At 36.7% G+C, this 16,539-nt stretch overlaps 1 protein-coding gene across 1 annotated transcript in view; it reads left to right on the plus strand.

The window, feature by feature from the left end:
* Positions 1 to 16,539, plus strand: part of LOC136848959 (protein madd-4-like) — a 616,220-nt gene that overhangs the window by 521,064 nt on the left and 78,617 nt on the right. The window lies entirely within an intron of this gene.

Consider the following 16,539-nt stretch of genomic DNA (forward strand, 5'->3'; position numbering starts at 1 on the left):
AAGTGAAGTCAAGACATATTCGTTTAAATGGTATTTACCTCTTGTTATTTAATGTCTGTTCTTTGTATTATCTGGTTCCATTATCGCTTCAGTATGTTTCCACGCAAATAAGCAGATGGGAATTAGTTAAGACGAGTTGACTCTGAGAAAAAGACGCAAAGGAATGAATTTTACCGAAGCCGAACTGCGGTAGGGAAAATCGCCAGAGATAAGAAGAGACGAATTTCCCGATAATCCCTCTTGATTGTGTCCTAATGAACTTTGCAATCCCCTCGATTGGCTCTGGATGAGAAACTTCTTAGGAAAAGACATCCTCCGAACGTTTTATTTCCGAGTCGAAAAGGGAAAGATTCGGCAGTCGTTAGCAATGATCATTTTAACTTGAAATTGACGCTCGCTGTCTTTTGTCGGTGGAGGACCCTCACGTGTTTGTAAGTTTGTAAGTGTTTGTGTGTGTGTGTGTGTGTTTACATCATTAATGGTAAACGTGGAGATCACTAGAAAAGTTTATTTTAAATGGTAAAAACATAAGCCTTGTAGATAATGATAGGTTAAGTTATTCAAGAAACGCCGAGGAAACAACAGAATTCCACGTAATCGAAGTAAATGATATGCAGAAAAAAAATGATTTTCCCTCTAATTCCTTTGAGTATTTGTGGGACTGACAGGATTAAGAAGGATGGCGAAGTTATTAAAGAGCTTAAGTGAACCTCAGTTGGAAATCAGAGCTGGGTCTCTCATGAAACAGAAAGCCTTTGATTCAACTTTACCAAGAAGAGTGTATAAATAAACCCCGAGCTGAGAAAAATACTCAGTAAAGGGCGAACGAGTCCAAGATGAGTCTAAAGAGAACGCCCCGTTTCATAGAAGCTGACTTATTCATAATCAGGATGTGATTCTTCCGAGAAATTTTGATCCTACTGGTTAGATTTGAGCCCAAAACATCAAGAGCTATGAGACGTTCATTTTATGAGTTCAGAAACATTACGAAAATAAAAGCTTATAAGAATTAATGGGATTTTGGTTTTTGAGAAGGACCGAAAATCACCTAAATTTTTCTTCTCCTTTTAGGAATGAGACTTGTGTAGGTAGGAGAGTGACCGGTTTGGTGTAAACACGGTCTGAGATAAGGGTGTGTGTTTGTTTTTGTTTCTGTACATATTTCTTTGGATGGAGAAATGCAAAGAGCCAGAGATATAACGAGAGTGCAAAACTGTGGGATGAAAAAATTCATCGTGAATGCTGTTGTTTACAACAGATACAATACTAATGATGGATAGTGAGGAGAAACTGCAGTAACTTGGTGAAGAACTTGAAAGTTTATGTAACAGGAGAAAGTTGAGAGTAGATCTAACCAATAGTAAGGTTATGAGGATAGTTAGAAGCCAGGCAGAGTAATAAATGTTAGTATGGATGGTTAAAGAATAAAATGGTATTTTAATGTATTTGGGAGTAAATATATTGGATGATGGCGGTTTGAGCAATGAACTAAGTCTCAAAGTGAATGAGGCAGGGAAGGCAGTAGCGTTTGCAAAAGATTGCAGTGAAACTTAGCTTACCTATAGAAGCCAAAAGAGGAATTTATGAAGGAAATTCTGAGCCTTCTCTCCTTTTTTGAAGTGAAGCATGGCTGTTAAAGCTGTAGGGATATACAGTATATACCGTATAACTCATATGGTATAATACAGATATACAGAAATATATGGAAGTGGTAAAAAAGGTTAGTGTGGATGAAAGGGTGAATCGGAATGATGGGGATGATTTGATCATGGAGGTGGATTGCTCTGTGTATGTAGGCACACACTCGATATACTGCTGATGAATCTTCTCCTCTGTAGGAGTATGAAGTTGTTAATGTTGTGGAAGTTTTCTGGGTAAGGGGTTCATCCGTGATGTAGTAGTTAAATTTTACATATGGTAATAATAATTGCATTGATTTTTTCTGTGAGCCTTCCTTTGTTCTAGTTTTTTTCTGTGAGCCATCCTTTGTTGCAGTTAATGGCGTAATGTTGAAAAAAATATTTGCAATGACAGCCTCCCCAAAGATAAAAAAAAAAATGGCAATGAGCCCCAAAAGATGGCCATAGAAGAAAAAGTGATTTATTTGTCATCAAGAGTGGATATGACGTGAGGGGATTTGAAGCCCGTCTTGGATGACAAGAAGGCTATGGAGGAGAACAGATCCCGGAGGGTGTCGCTAAACGTTTTGCTAAGGAAAATATAGCACTTTCAACTATAACAGACTGATCTTATGAAAGATATAAAGTGAATTTACGCAAAGAAGTCCTGCTATAAGCAAGGAATTTGTTTAAATGGATATATGCGTAAAGTAGGTAAGGTCACGAACTGATTTTTCAGTATGAAATACAGACTGAAAATTAATGAGAGGACTGAAAGGAAAATGGGTAAAATGTTGCAGTTTTTAGCTACAGTGCAGTTAAAATCAATTGAACAATAGTTGGAGGGGTTACATAGCCACCCTTCTATGGAACAGCCTATACAATTGCGTGCTTCCAAGAGAATTGGTATTGAGCTGAAGGAAATTCAGGCAGAAGGGGATGAAGCCAGATAATTACATTTCCTGTTCACAAAGGGATTCTTACGTTTTTTGAGTTTAGTTTTGTAACGATTCCCGGTAGCTTTTAAAGCAAGACGAGATGCCATAGTGTGTTTTCTTTTAAGCTTACATAACCAGAGAGCAGCGTTTGTACCTGTCAAGGCCGAGAGCAAGAAAATGTTGTCAAAAAACAAAATGCGTACATCCATTATTTTTCTCAGCATCTCAGTGATGAAAGCGTTTGTGTGAGAGTTCGTTTTCAGTTCAGATATTTGGATCCGAGAGAGAGAGAGAGAGAGAGAGAGAGAGAGAGAGAGAGAGAGAGAGAGAGAGAGAGAGAGAGAGAGAGAGAGAGAGGTTCCTATGCACATTCTTTCCCAGTATAGGAGTTAGGCGACGCAGTATTTTGTTAAATCTTTAAACAGCCGGAATCCTGAGGCAAGGTCAGCTTATAAACATGGAACTAAGTAAGATATGATTGTGTGGTGGGTATCTATGACGTTTGCATAGCTTTATTATCCATACAGCGGTCGTTAGTAGAACGTAAATCATTCTTCCGATAAAACGGCTTTTCACTTCACCTAAGAATGGGTGGCTTCAGAGAATGCTGACATCGTTGTCCTCGGCAGGTTTGTTGGAATAATGCTACCTTTTCATGGTCTTTATATATATGTGTGTGTGTGTGTGTATGTATGTGTGTGTATTATATATATACTGTATATTTATATATATAGATATATATAATTATCATATATATACGTACGTGTGCATGCATGTGTGTTTGTTTGTATGCAGGGCTACTGATTACTTTCAGTTGGTGTGTTTAATAAAATCTCTTAAAGGAAATGTATTATTTCAAGGACAGCTCAGATATGTAACTAAAATGTCCTTGATTCCAAGAGTATTTTGATTATGATTGAATACATTTGTATGTCTATATGATCCTCTAAATAACTATCATTTGCTTGTGCTTTAAGTTTACAGTACAGTTTTGGTTTGCTCCCATATATTACCCAATCTGTGCTTGAGTGTTTTTTGTTTTTTTATTTTGTTCTGTTTTATCCGTTTTTTTCTCTCTCTCCTGTGTAACACTGCCGGATCACAAAGGAAACAAAAAATATCTGAAGTTGCACTGGGGCCGAGAGGGTCCGCAACCATTCTCTTTTTTTGTGCCATCAGCCCCATGACGTTTTTAATCTATCATTCATCCACTTTTGACCCTCGTGTGGTCTGGCGATACTTCCACCCTCTTGCCACCACTTTTTGGGTAACTTTTTTTTTTTTATTTACTTGTATGTTAAGATGACTCTCTCTCTCTCTCTCTCTCTCTCTCTCTCTCTCTCTCTCTCTCTCTCTCTCTCTCATATACATACGCTCACACACCTTAGATGAAAATTCTATAAGCAGAGAGAGAGAGAGAGAGAGAGAGAGAGAGAGAGAGAGAGAGAGAGAGAGACGCCTCATTAATATCTTTCGGAAAAGGTAAAGGGGAGTTCGTTCATTGTCAGACAGGTACCTCCTTGATTTGAGTTATGCTACTCACTTATCTTACAATTAAAATAATAAAGAAGCAGAAATAAAAAAAATAAACTTAAGGGCTCATTAGGTGCAATCCCTGCTCCTTTATATCTACTTTTGCCTCTGTTACAGGGAAACCAGCTTCCAGTCGATAGCTGCGCAAAATCAAAATGTCGACGTTGATGACTTGTTCCGGGGTTTCGTTGACCATTAGGAAATGATTATGATGATGATGAGGGAAGAAAGAAAAATCTTTATGGAAAAAAGATAAACTATATAGGATAAAAAAATGTATGATGGGGTGGGGGGAGGGAAGGGTTTGTTAGGGGAAGGAGAAAGGAAAGGAAAGGAAGCCTGCGAGTGAGGAGGAGGAGGAGGAGGAATGATTGAGAGAGCTCGAGATGAGTTCTTTAGGTGTCACTCTCCGTCAGTGGCAGCAGCAGCGGCAGTCAGGGGGTCCACGAGAACTTTCCTTCTCGGGAACGGAGAGTCAGTCTTTTGGCCTCGAACAACCCCATTTCCAAAATCTTCCCTCGTCTCATGGACCCTTCTCCTGTCTCTCTCTCTCTCTCTCTCTCTCTCTCTCTCTCTCTCTCTCTCTCTCTCTGTGGTTGCGAACCCCCGCCCCCAACCCCGGCCCCTCGCCCCCCTTTCCAGGGATGTCGGCCCTATCACATCTCTCTGCTTTAACTGGTTAGTCGTTCGATTGCCCTCTCCGCATTTTTACTCCTTGCAGCTGGAGGTTGATAGGCTTTTTCTCATTTACGCTTCTCCCTTTGGTTTCGTATTGTGGACGTTCGAGTCCATCGTTACTTACTCCCATAGTCTTGAGATTTTTGGTCTTCGATGCATCCTTAGATGTTATTGAATCATTACGATGTCATCAGGCTTCATATCTTCTGAGTTTCCTGAGAACTGATTCAGTTCTGTAGAACTGTGAATCCACTATTTTCTAGTTTGGATGATAATATATAGATGCCACTGAATTTTATCTTGCCTTCACTGGTATGCTTTTCTGTTCTCGATCTTGGCGCGAATAGTAATTATGACTTGTTGTGATCCAAAATTTGATTACACAATTGTGTGTAATTCTTACAAATAAATACTGATAATTGAGATGTAATTGTCCCGACAAACGACATAAATGTAACACTATATTTTATTTCTTTCTGTTCAGTCTCAACAGACACATCCAAGGTCTCTCAGTCTTTCCACCCGCGAATGAAAATAGTCATTATTCCAGATTCAACAGGAATATACTTACCCAGCAGGAAAATCCTTGCTCCCCTGGAGAATTCTACATCTTTATTGGACAGTTATGGCTCATTTTTAATGCCCTCGACCATTCCAAGTAGGATTTTGTGGTACACTCTATAACACTGGCACAGATTTGTGTGCCTGACTGGAGGTCATCCTTTTCCTTTATGTTTTATTGACGCAAAACTGCATGGAGAGTTCACATTCTAATATTTCAGTCATAGACTGTGAAAAGACTTTCAGTAAGTTTACATGAGAGTGCTACAGTACCCGCGGACAAAAGCAGTGTAAAAGGCGGTTTTTGTAAAACGACTTACATGCAATGATAATTGTATCACCTTTGTTAAGAGAAATTCTTGTGGTATTTATGTGGTAACCTTAGGGCACCTTGAGGTGTCCTTGGGGTTTCTTGGCGTTACAAGTATAATTATATTATGTTTATTCTAGTCTGTGAGTGACCCCAGGTTTAATCAGTGGGCCAGCTTATCCCGTGACTTCAAGTTAAGGAAGAAAAAGAGGCTTCATATGCATGCGAACTCTTGGCGTAACATAAACAGAATTATTTCCGTGATTTTGTTTATTTCCGAGGTCCTCTGTTTCCACAAATGTCTTTTCTGAGGGAGGAGAGAGTGCATGTTTTCTATGGACCAGCTGACATTTTTAAACAATCTTTTTTTTTATGACAAAATAAGTTAGGGGCTAAAATACTAGTTAAAAAAGAGTTAGAGTGCATGATTTCATGCTGACAGTGAGTATCAGAGGCGCAGAAATGTGAATGTGTGCCAACTTATTTTTAGTGCATTGCTTATTTCTCCAGTTATTGTATTTATGGCCTCAAAAATGTCTAAAATTGTTTTCCGACGAAAGGAACAGCAGATGATGATGATAATACACACTTGGGGGAAGCATATCCAGAACTGTAAGTTATTATTTCTGGACTGACCACTTCTGTTCGATGAAAGTACTCAGGTAATTTGAAAAAAAAATATAATGATTAAATGGCCAGAGGTAATTATCTAAAAGATTACGTTATTTGTAGTGTCCTCGTTGGCGTATTGAATATTCAGATAGCTAGTATGGGAATTATGAAAGATGCTTGCAGTTGGTTTCGTGGTCATTGTTAAATGATTCATTTATAAACAGCAGTTGTGGTTCTGATTACTCCTTAAAGATTCGCCCTACGCGGCAACAAGGATTGTGATGATTGTTTTAATATTCATCGATTACTGCAACTGGGTATTATTGAAATTGTTACTGTCCATGCCAAGAACAATATGGTGGCTGGGTAGATGATCATGGGTTGACTCCGGAGGAAGGAATATGTGATTGTACTGTAGACACTGATAATTTTAAAATACAAAATGAGTCATAGTCATCGCTGTCACGTTTATTTTAATCTTAATTATCTTATGTTGCCGCTCCCTGTGTTGTAAGTGAGCCAAAGATTGCTGTCGAAATTGAAATGTTCAATGAATTAGTATTATGTTATGGCTTGCAGATATATTTATGGAAAAAAATTTAACAAAATTATATTTTCTTGGTTATTAACACTATGCTTCATTAAACCATTGCACACTCATTTAGGGACTAAAAAAAATAATAGAGATAACTTAATTAAAACTAGAGTTAATGAACTAATCTGTGCCCTCTGCCAAATTCAGTTTTGTAATTAGGAACCATCAAAAAATGGTTGCATATTTCATAATTATCCCTTCCACCGTGTAACCTGATCATTAACGAAGACGTCCAAAGCCTTTTTACATCGTCTAAAGGTAGAGATCTCTGCAGGCCCCTTGGTTAACGGCCGCCTCTGTAATTGAGACCTGCCAGTCTCCTTCCTCTCCTTCTGTTTTCTGCGTTATTGCACAACTGCTCTAGTTTTAGTTTCTTTTCATCGTGATTCACTGTACACTTATTACGGACTGTCGATGAGGGTAGTTTCTGTTGTTATATAATGCTCACTTTTTTTTTATCATATTTCGCCTTTGTATTGCTTCTGCCATTCGGCAGGTTTCAATGTTTTTCCTTCCATTCGTTTCGTTATAGTTTTGCAGCCGATTTATTGTTTACTTCATTGATGGTGGTCTTATCCTATTGATGGTCTGTTGCTGTATTTTTCTTTTTATATTTTGTTACAGTTACCTTAACGGGCACATATATTTTTTATTTGTTTAATTTTCAGTTTTATGAAAACTTGTCAGATATCTAGTCTTTAGCGGTTTTGCGTTTAGTCTTACTGAAAAACTAAAGAGGCCATGGATAGTGAGGTTCTCTGAGAACTCCTTTGTCATACAGCTGCCAAGACAACAAACAGCTTCCAGCATTGAGATAAAGAACTTGAAAAAAAGGAAAGTGCTCATCTGTATCACTGACGGGGATTTCTGCTGAGCACCTAACTTCTGTTCTTTATGTGCACATATTTCCCTATTCGTATGCCTGCTAAAGTCTTTTCCTTTCCGTTTAAGGAATATTGAAAGATATTCTAACACCAAATATTCATTAGGCCTTTTTCCCCGTCGTTCTCAAGTCTAAGTTTACGTGTTTCTCCATCTTTAAAAGAAAAAAATAAATAAAATTCACGAAGTACAATGGCCCGAGATTAAACACTTTCTACTCCAGGAAAATCCATTGAGGAATCTCACAGACGGCGGAATTAATTGAACACAGACACCCCAATTATGCGGAGGTCCTTTCAGGCCTGCTGAATTAACTAATTCCAAAGTTGGTAACTGCTGTCACAAACTTAGATTTTCTAAAAAAAACTGACAGATTATCTGAAGCCGGATCTTCCTCAAAGTGCAGTCGTGTCCCTCTTGGCTTGGTCCATTTTCTCTACATAAATTCCCCTAAACTCTTCTTCTGAATAATAATTATAATGATATTGTCTAATATTAGCGTAGAAAAGAAAAGAATCACAAGGACAATTGAGAAGCCTCAGTGTAAGATTAAATCAGTGCAGCCATCCTGTTTAACAGGACTTCTTTAAGAGAGGGTCTGCTTCTAATAATAATAGTAATAATGATAATAATAGTTCTAATAATAATAATAATAATAATAATAATAATAATAATAGTGATGATTTTTTTATACTAAAGGATATTTAGAAGACTCAGCATAAGATTAACTCAATGCAGCCATCCTGTTTAACAGGACTTCTTTAATAGAGGGTCTGCTTCTGATAATAATAATGATAACTGTGAAGAAATTCACAATGTTGTCAGTGTAAATATATATTAAAATTATATATACAAAACGAAAGCTTTCAAGAACCTACTCGATTCTCCTTCTCAATTTGAAAGGAGAAACAAGCAGGTTTTCGAAAGCTCTCGTTTTGTATATATTTTTAATATACATTTCTTCTTGCAACATTGTGGGTTTCTTCACCATTTTGATGACTCATATACTATGATTAAATTTTTATGAATAATAATAATAATAATAATAATAATAATAATAATAATAATAATAATAATAATAATAATAATAGTGGTGAGTTTACGATTACGACAACGATCTACAAAGATTCAGAAGAAGAATTCTGACAAATTTCAGCGCAATTGACGAAGGATTATATTGCTTTACTTTTCTCCTCAATCTCCGAATTCGCATTTTCCAAAGCGAAAAGCATTTTGATACCAACTTGGGTCTCGGGGCTAAGTTTTAAGACACTAACTCGAAAACTTTAGTAAGTGATCTTACCCAGTGAATTCAGTTACATCAAGATTACGGAATAGATGTCACTAGAAGGCAAGTGCAGTATGTGTGAGGGATCTCTCTCTCTCTCTCTCTCTCTCTCTCTCTCTCTCTCTCTCTCTCTCTCTCTCTCTCAGTCTCTATATACATTATATATATATATATATATATATATATATATATATATATATATATATATATATATATATATATATATATATATATATATATATATATATATATGTATATATATATGTATATATATTGTGTATATATTATGTATTATCTATATGTATGTATATAATGCATATATATAATATATATACGTATATAAAGTACAGTATATGTATACATACATAAATATATACATACACACACTACATTATATATATACACATACATACATACACATACACATACACACACACACACGTGTCTCGGTGTGTATTTGTACACCTGTATCAACATTATAAAAAACATCTTTGTTACAACATAAAAGAAAACAATGGAAAGAAGGAATCTTTTTTCCATTCCTGAGAATATTCAAGGTTCCCAGGCTGGTAGTCTTATGCCAGTCTTTATGATTATTTTTTCCGTAATGAATTTCTGAGGGGGTTTGTTGTTGGGGGGTCAATCTGCGAGTGTGAAGCGGAGATAGAGGGACTAGATGGTGCACCATAGGACGGATGGAGGCGGGGGGCGGGGGGAGATGGGTGTCATGGTTTAGAGAGAGAGAGTTGGTTAACAGACAGAATGAAATCTGGAAGAGGCACGCGATCCGTTCATAGTCTTCGTCTCTCTCTCTCTCTCTCTCTCTCTCTCTCTCTCTCTCTCTCTCTCTCTCTCTCTCTCTCTTCTTCTTCTTCTTCTTCTTCTTCTTCTTCTTCTTCTTCCTTTCCTTTGCAGGAAGCACTCGTCTTCGGAAACTGACTGATGAGGGAGTCTGGATTTCATACGTCGGGGTGCTTGATCTCTCTCTCTCTCTCTCTCTCTCTCTCTCTCTCTCTCTCTCTCTCTCTCTCTCTCTCTCTCTCTCTCATATGTACATAGACATATATATATATATATATATATATATATATATATATATATATATATATATATATATATATATATCTATGTCTATGAAATATTTTCTGTTAAAACAGAAATTATATATACATACATATATATATATAGGTCACCTTAGAGAGATTGAGATGGAAGTTCAATTTCAACACTTGAACAACTTTTAGTAATCGTCACAGTACTAAATAATTTCTAGAATCTAGTATTTAGAAAATAAGCGCAATTAATGTCGTGAACTGCGGGGGAAGTTTTTAAAATTATTAGGATATCTTATTCTTGCCTTTTCCACCCTAACTACTCAAGTCTTCCCGAAAGGCATCATGGTACCTAATATTATCAAACCTGCAAGCATAAATTTTTTAAAAAACCAAATCATTTGACTGTTCGTTCTCGAGAATTTAGAAAGAAAATAGAGATAAGATTCGAAAAATATTTTGTGGTGGCGTCCATTGTTCGTTTTAAAACGGGCCAGACATCGATGAATAGAAATGGAGGTTAAAACAGATACCAAAAAGTTAACGGAAGAAAAAGGGAAGAGGGAAGTTGGGTGAGGCGGTTGAGAGATAACCCGTGAAAAACAGTATTGGCATCCGATGAAAACGCAAAGCACTGAGGGCAGGAAGGGCGGTCGGAAGGCGAAGGGGCGTGGTAGTCGGGGGCGGGTGGGGAGGGGGATTCCATCCACAAATACGGCGCTTTCTCAACTCTCTTTTGATTGTCTCAAATACGCTATGGAAGGTAAATGAAAGGAGGATATTAGTCTCTCTCTCTCTCTCTCTCTCTCTCTCTCTCTCTCTCTCTCTCTCTGTCACGAGAGATCCCTGGTTCGTTGGACGAGAAGGAGTGATTTTAAAACATAGCCTACATTTAGACAAAAAAAAATTTTCGCTTTCAAGTAAGTACCTTAGTGCTACTCGATTGCAGTAGATAGCAGTTTGTTTTAGAGAGAGAGAGAGAGAGAAAATCAGTTAATCCCCACCCCACCGATGGAGCCATTCGTCAGGTAATCCTTTAGAATCTGACTTTTAGAAAAAGTGCAAGGGCATGAAAACTAATTGAAATGAGATTTCCCAAAAATGTATGCAATTTAGGTTGGTATGATATCCTTTTCAAACGGACAGTGAAAACCCCCGATGGCCGTAATATTCGTGTCTTTTTTTAAAGGATCTAGTGAGTCAACGTAGCATACAATGTATTATGAGCAGAATCACGGTGTCGCGAAGGTTGATGTAGGCCTACATCTTTGATATTATATTTAAAAGGTTTACGTGTACATTCATAATTGCATTTGAAATTCTTCGTTTTAACTATGTTTTTACCTCCATAAACAACAATGCATCCACAATGATTTACTTGCTAAAATGGGACTCATGGTGGAGTTGGGATTTGCAGTCACTAAAAGGACTCCTTGTGAGTTTTCGAAAATTATTGTTAGAAAAAGGTAACTTTCTCGCAATGATCTTGTATCCTCCACGCTGTCGTAATGTACGCGACGTATCATGTGTCTCGTTCAATGCAGAAACCTTCACTGCAATTTGTATATGATGTTTTAGTATCTTTTATATCGGCAATGAGTCCCTCCCGACCTTTCAAGGTAGTAGGTCATTTATCAACTAAATTTTGAGAAAAAGCTTACTTTGGTGGCTAATAATAGTAATGTATAACTGGGAGCTATTTCATATAAAGAGCATTGTGTAAGTGTTGATAATTTTTTTTTATTTTTTGAGAAATATGAAATGTTTTGGCATAGTTTACAATAACACATCTTCAATGTATTCCTCGGCTCATCATCGTGTCCTGCGATTAATTTTAATAACCATAATTCTCTTACCTATAACTATAAATGGACCGGAAGTATCAGAGGTTGACAACTTGCCTCGTATCATCACAAGAGTACGACCTTGTTGTAACCTACAAATGATATAGACCTCTATTCTCATTATTGCTATAATGTTTCAGCCATGGAGACGGTCCATTATTAGCACTCATTCCTGTATCTCCCGAGTTACTATTTATTACTTGTTCCGGAGTGTCACCGTCCTAATTATTAGCAAAACTTTTTAGCGCCACAGTACCTCTATTCATCGGTTCCCTTTTTTGTGTTTTTTGTAAGGGAAAACTATTGTGCCGGCTTTGTCTGTCCGTCCTCACTTTTCCTAAACGCACTTTTTTCTGTCCGCACTTTGTATGGCCGTCCTCAGATCTTAAAAACTACTAAGGCTAGAGGGCTGCAAATTGGTATGTCGATCAGCCACCTTCCAATCATCAAACATACCAAATTGCAGCCCTCTCGGATCAGTAGTTTTGATTTTATTTAAGGTTAAAGTTAGCCATAATCGTGATTCTGGCAATGATATAGTATAGGCCACCACCAGGCCGTGGTTAAAGTTTCATGGGACGCGGCTCATTATACCGAGACCACCGAAAGATATATCTATTTTCGGTGGCTTTGTTTATACGCTGTAGCGGTTGTACAGAAAACTCTATTGCGCCGAAGAAACTTCTGCGCATTTTTTACTTGTTTGTGTTTTTTGCAAAAGGTTTCCCCGCAGTACCAGTGCCGATATTCTTTTTCAGCTTAAAGTGGCCTGCTCCTGTGCCTTCAGTTTCTTGATTGTTTAGGCTACTTCTCGACCACTATTTTTTCATTGTTCTTACTTTATATTTATCTGTGTTTTAGTTCTCTTTGGCTCCTGCTTTCCTCCCTTTTACGCTTCCGTATCCTCAAACTGAATAAAAATAATCTTGAAGGAAAATGTAAAATATTTTTGAGTGTGCACGTGCATATAGTTTACTTTTATCCATGCTTACAATTTTAATTTTGTATTATAGATGTGTGCGTATGTGTATGTGTGTGCGTGTGTGAGTTCGCGTGCTTGAAGAAATACAAGTCTCTCTCTCACTCTCTTTTTCTTGTATTTTAAATGTTTTTTCTCATTTTTCAAATAAAATTCTGTTTAAGGTCATTTTCATCACTTGCTGATTTGAAGCAAGGCCCTGTTATCCTAAGAACAACAATAACTGCTCATGAAAGTTCGTTTATAAATATGAAATAAAATTATTTATTGTAAAATAAGATCCATTTTACAATGTATATAACATATAAATTACTGTACAATACAGTTATCAGTGTCGCTCTTTTATATTACGTAATTAGAGAAGTGAATTATCAAATGATCGTACTTACTTGTCAATTGCGTCGCATAATATTTTCTTCGGTTCTTGCGCCGTTTAATAAATCCCCAACATTACTTTTACTGCTTCTGCAGTTGTTACTACTGCTGTTTATCTGTTCGATTTTGCTTTACTTGAGATTCTTCAGTCTCTGACCATCTATATGGTGTAACTGTAAGTAATGTACAGTGCACTAACAGAGAGAGAGAGAGAGAGAGAGAGAGAGAGAGAGTGGTAAGAGTTTGTAAGACATTTAACAGTATAAGAGAGAGAGAGAGAGAGAGAGAGAGAGAGAGAGAGAGAGTTATAAGAGGTTGCAAGACATTTGACAGCAAAGAGAGAGAGAGAGAGCTATAAGAGGTTGCAAGACATTTAACAGCAAAGAGAGAGAGAGAGATTTTAAGAGGTTGTAAGAAACTTAACAGTAAAGAGAGAGAGAGAGTTGTAAGAGTTTGTAAGACATTTAACAGTAAAGAGAGAGAGAGAGAGAAAGTTGTAAAAGTTTGTAAGACATTTAACAGCAAAGAGAGAGAGAGAGAGAGAGATAAGGGTATGATGCAATATCTCGGTATAATGTATGCAAAAGGGAATTGCTTAAGCATTGCGGCACTGTCTTGGTTGTCTTTGAACCGGTCGCATTTGTCCCTTTATCCGTCGGTCATTCATTCAAATTATGCAGTTTTAGACGCATTGCTGTTGCACGTCCCATGATCTCTCTCTCTCTCTCTCTCTCTCTCTCTCTCTCTCTCTCTCTCTCTCTCTCTCTCTCTCTCTCTAAGCGAGCATATACTTTTTTGAATTGTGGGTATCAAGTTTCACATGTGACTGTCATGGCAACAGCCTTTGTTAATTTTCCTAATTAAATTATCTGCAAGATTTCCTGATAGACCACAATTTCATTTATTTAAAATGAATGTTTTTGATTATTAATTATTATGTTTCTGTGTATTCATATACGTATTTTGAGTCTAGGAAACTTGCTGGTAAATGTGTTCTCTCTCTCTCTCTCTCTCTCTCTCTCTCTCTCTCTCTCTCTCTCTCTCTTCACTACAATAGGGAAAGCCATAAGAAGGCGGAGGACTTATCTAATCCAGAGTTTACTCCAGATGGACAGAATGAGGCCCGATAAGAGGACCTCCCGAAGTAAGGGAGGCCGATAACGAAGATAAATGAAAATTGCTGCAGAATTGTCGAAGAAAATATAACTCCAAGTGGTTTAAAAATCCAGCCGTATTTTTTTCCTATTTTTTGGCAGATTTGCAATTGTAGCAGTTGATTGTTTGTAATAATTAAACTTTTAGAGAGATTGGAGCCTCCGGCCACAGATACAATAGAAATTATCTCAGTGTACATTAATTGTAATAGAAATGGTTCAAGTCTCTGCTGCCCGCTTTGGGCTCGAATAACCTTTACAGTTTTTGAAGATCTAAATTCAGCACTAACAACACGATGGGACCATACTATCGAAGCATAAGTTCCCAAAACGCCAGTTGTGTCACTGTTATACCCGTAACCCAATAACTAACTATTAATCAGATAATTTTACTCTACAGTCATCGCACCCACAGAACCTTTTGCTTTCAAGATTAATAATTTTCATACACATTTCTACTGATGGAACTCTCCAGTCCCCAGGTGCACTGGAACTCGGCCCGAGGTAAATTGACAAAAAATTCGAAAGCAATTCAATCTGTTGTCTTTGCTGGACCGAAGAGCGCAAAAACATTTTTTTTTTTTTTTTTTTTTTTTTGTATTTTGCTTTTGTGAAAGAGGAACTACAGTGGCTGGGTTGTGCTTTGGAATTTTTGTTCTTGGTCGTTGTCAGGTTGTGTTGCCAGTCTTGAAGCTCCGTCTTCGAAATGGTCGAAGTTATTCACCATCAAAGTCTGAGGAAGATTAGGGTTATAGTAAGAGTATGATAAACGTTGAGTGTATCCCAGAAGAATAACATATAACATGATCTTTATAGAAAGAGGGGAAAGGGAATTAGCTTTTAATAAATGTAATTGTATTGATATTTCTTGAAATTCAAATTTATTGTCTAGCGCATTTATGGCGTTCCTTCCGAGATAGATGTTTAGCATTAATAGAAACGGTAGCTTCCCTCATACAGTTTAAGAAAAAAGAAATTGGACAAGGTTTAGAAGAGGTTTAGCCCATATTTCGTTAAGTGAAAATTGATGCTATAAAAATGACAAACCCACACCAAAGTGCCTTGTATATGTATTGCTAATCGACAGTTCCTCATATGGAGACACTGGTGCTATTGGAAAATAAAGTCCCATATCTTTTATTATTTTTAGAACACAATAATTAAGTCAGTAGTGTGTTTTTAACACTCAGTTTTCAAATGTTTCATCTCTACCTACATTTATTGTAAGAATTCCTAGCATGTATGAAAGAGATGTGTATGTAAAGTTATAAGTTAAGTATACCTTAGTTTAACCAGACCAATGAGCTGAATAACAGCTCTCCTAGGGCTGGCCCGAAGGATCAGATTTATTTTACGTGGCCAAGAACCAATTGGTTACCTAGCAACGGGACCTACAGCTTATTGTGGAATCCGAACCACATTATAGCGAGAAATGAATGTCTATCACCAGAAATAAAATCCTCTAATTTATCATTGGCCTCCCGGAGAATCGAACGCTGGGCCAGTAGAATGCTAGCTGAGAAAGGTACCCACCCGTCCAATGAGGAATTCCATGTAAAGTTATATGGTTGTATTTTTGTAGTGTTCATGTTTAATCTGAGAGTATGGCGTATATAATATCCCAGTACCGTTGTTTGTGGTCGTGTAGAAATGAGTAAATGTTTGCTTGAGAGCAAACTCCTCTTTGGGTTTACGTGAAATGGCATTTTTCATGGAGATTGCATGTAACTTTACGGCTAATCCTTCACGGAGCTGATGTGCCAAGTTTAAACTGGCTTTTATTTTTCAAGGTGTCGTGTTTTTAGATTGAATCGCTCGCTGTGTTGTACAGTAAATCTAAATATATGTCTTGCTTTTCTAAATAAAAAGGCAAGATGGAGTTAATTATTGACAGCTTCTCAAATTATGAACGAAAACAAGAAACAAAATTATATATATACATATATATATATATATATATATATATATATATATATATATATATATATATATAAATGTAAGTATGTACATATATAAGTGTTTATATATATATAAATATATATATATATATATATATATATATATATATATATATATATATATATATTATATGTAAATATGAATATATTCATGTATATAT

This window comes from Macrobrachium rosenbergii, chromosome 20 (genome assembly GCF_040412425.1).
Source record: "Macrobrachium rosenbergii isolate ZJJX-2024 chromosome 20, ASM4041242v1, whole genome shotgun sequence".
Taxonomy (NCBI): domain Eukaryota; kingdom Metazoa; phylum Arthropoda; class Malacostraca; order Decapoda; family Palaemonidae; genus Macrobrachium; species Macrobrachium rosenbergii.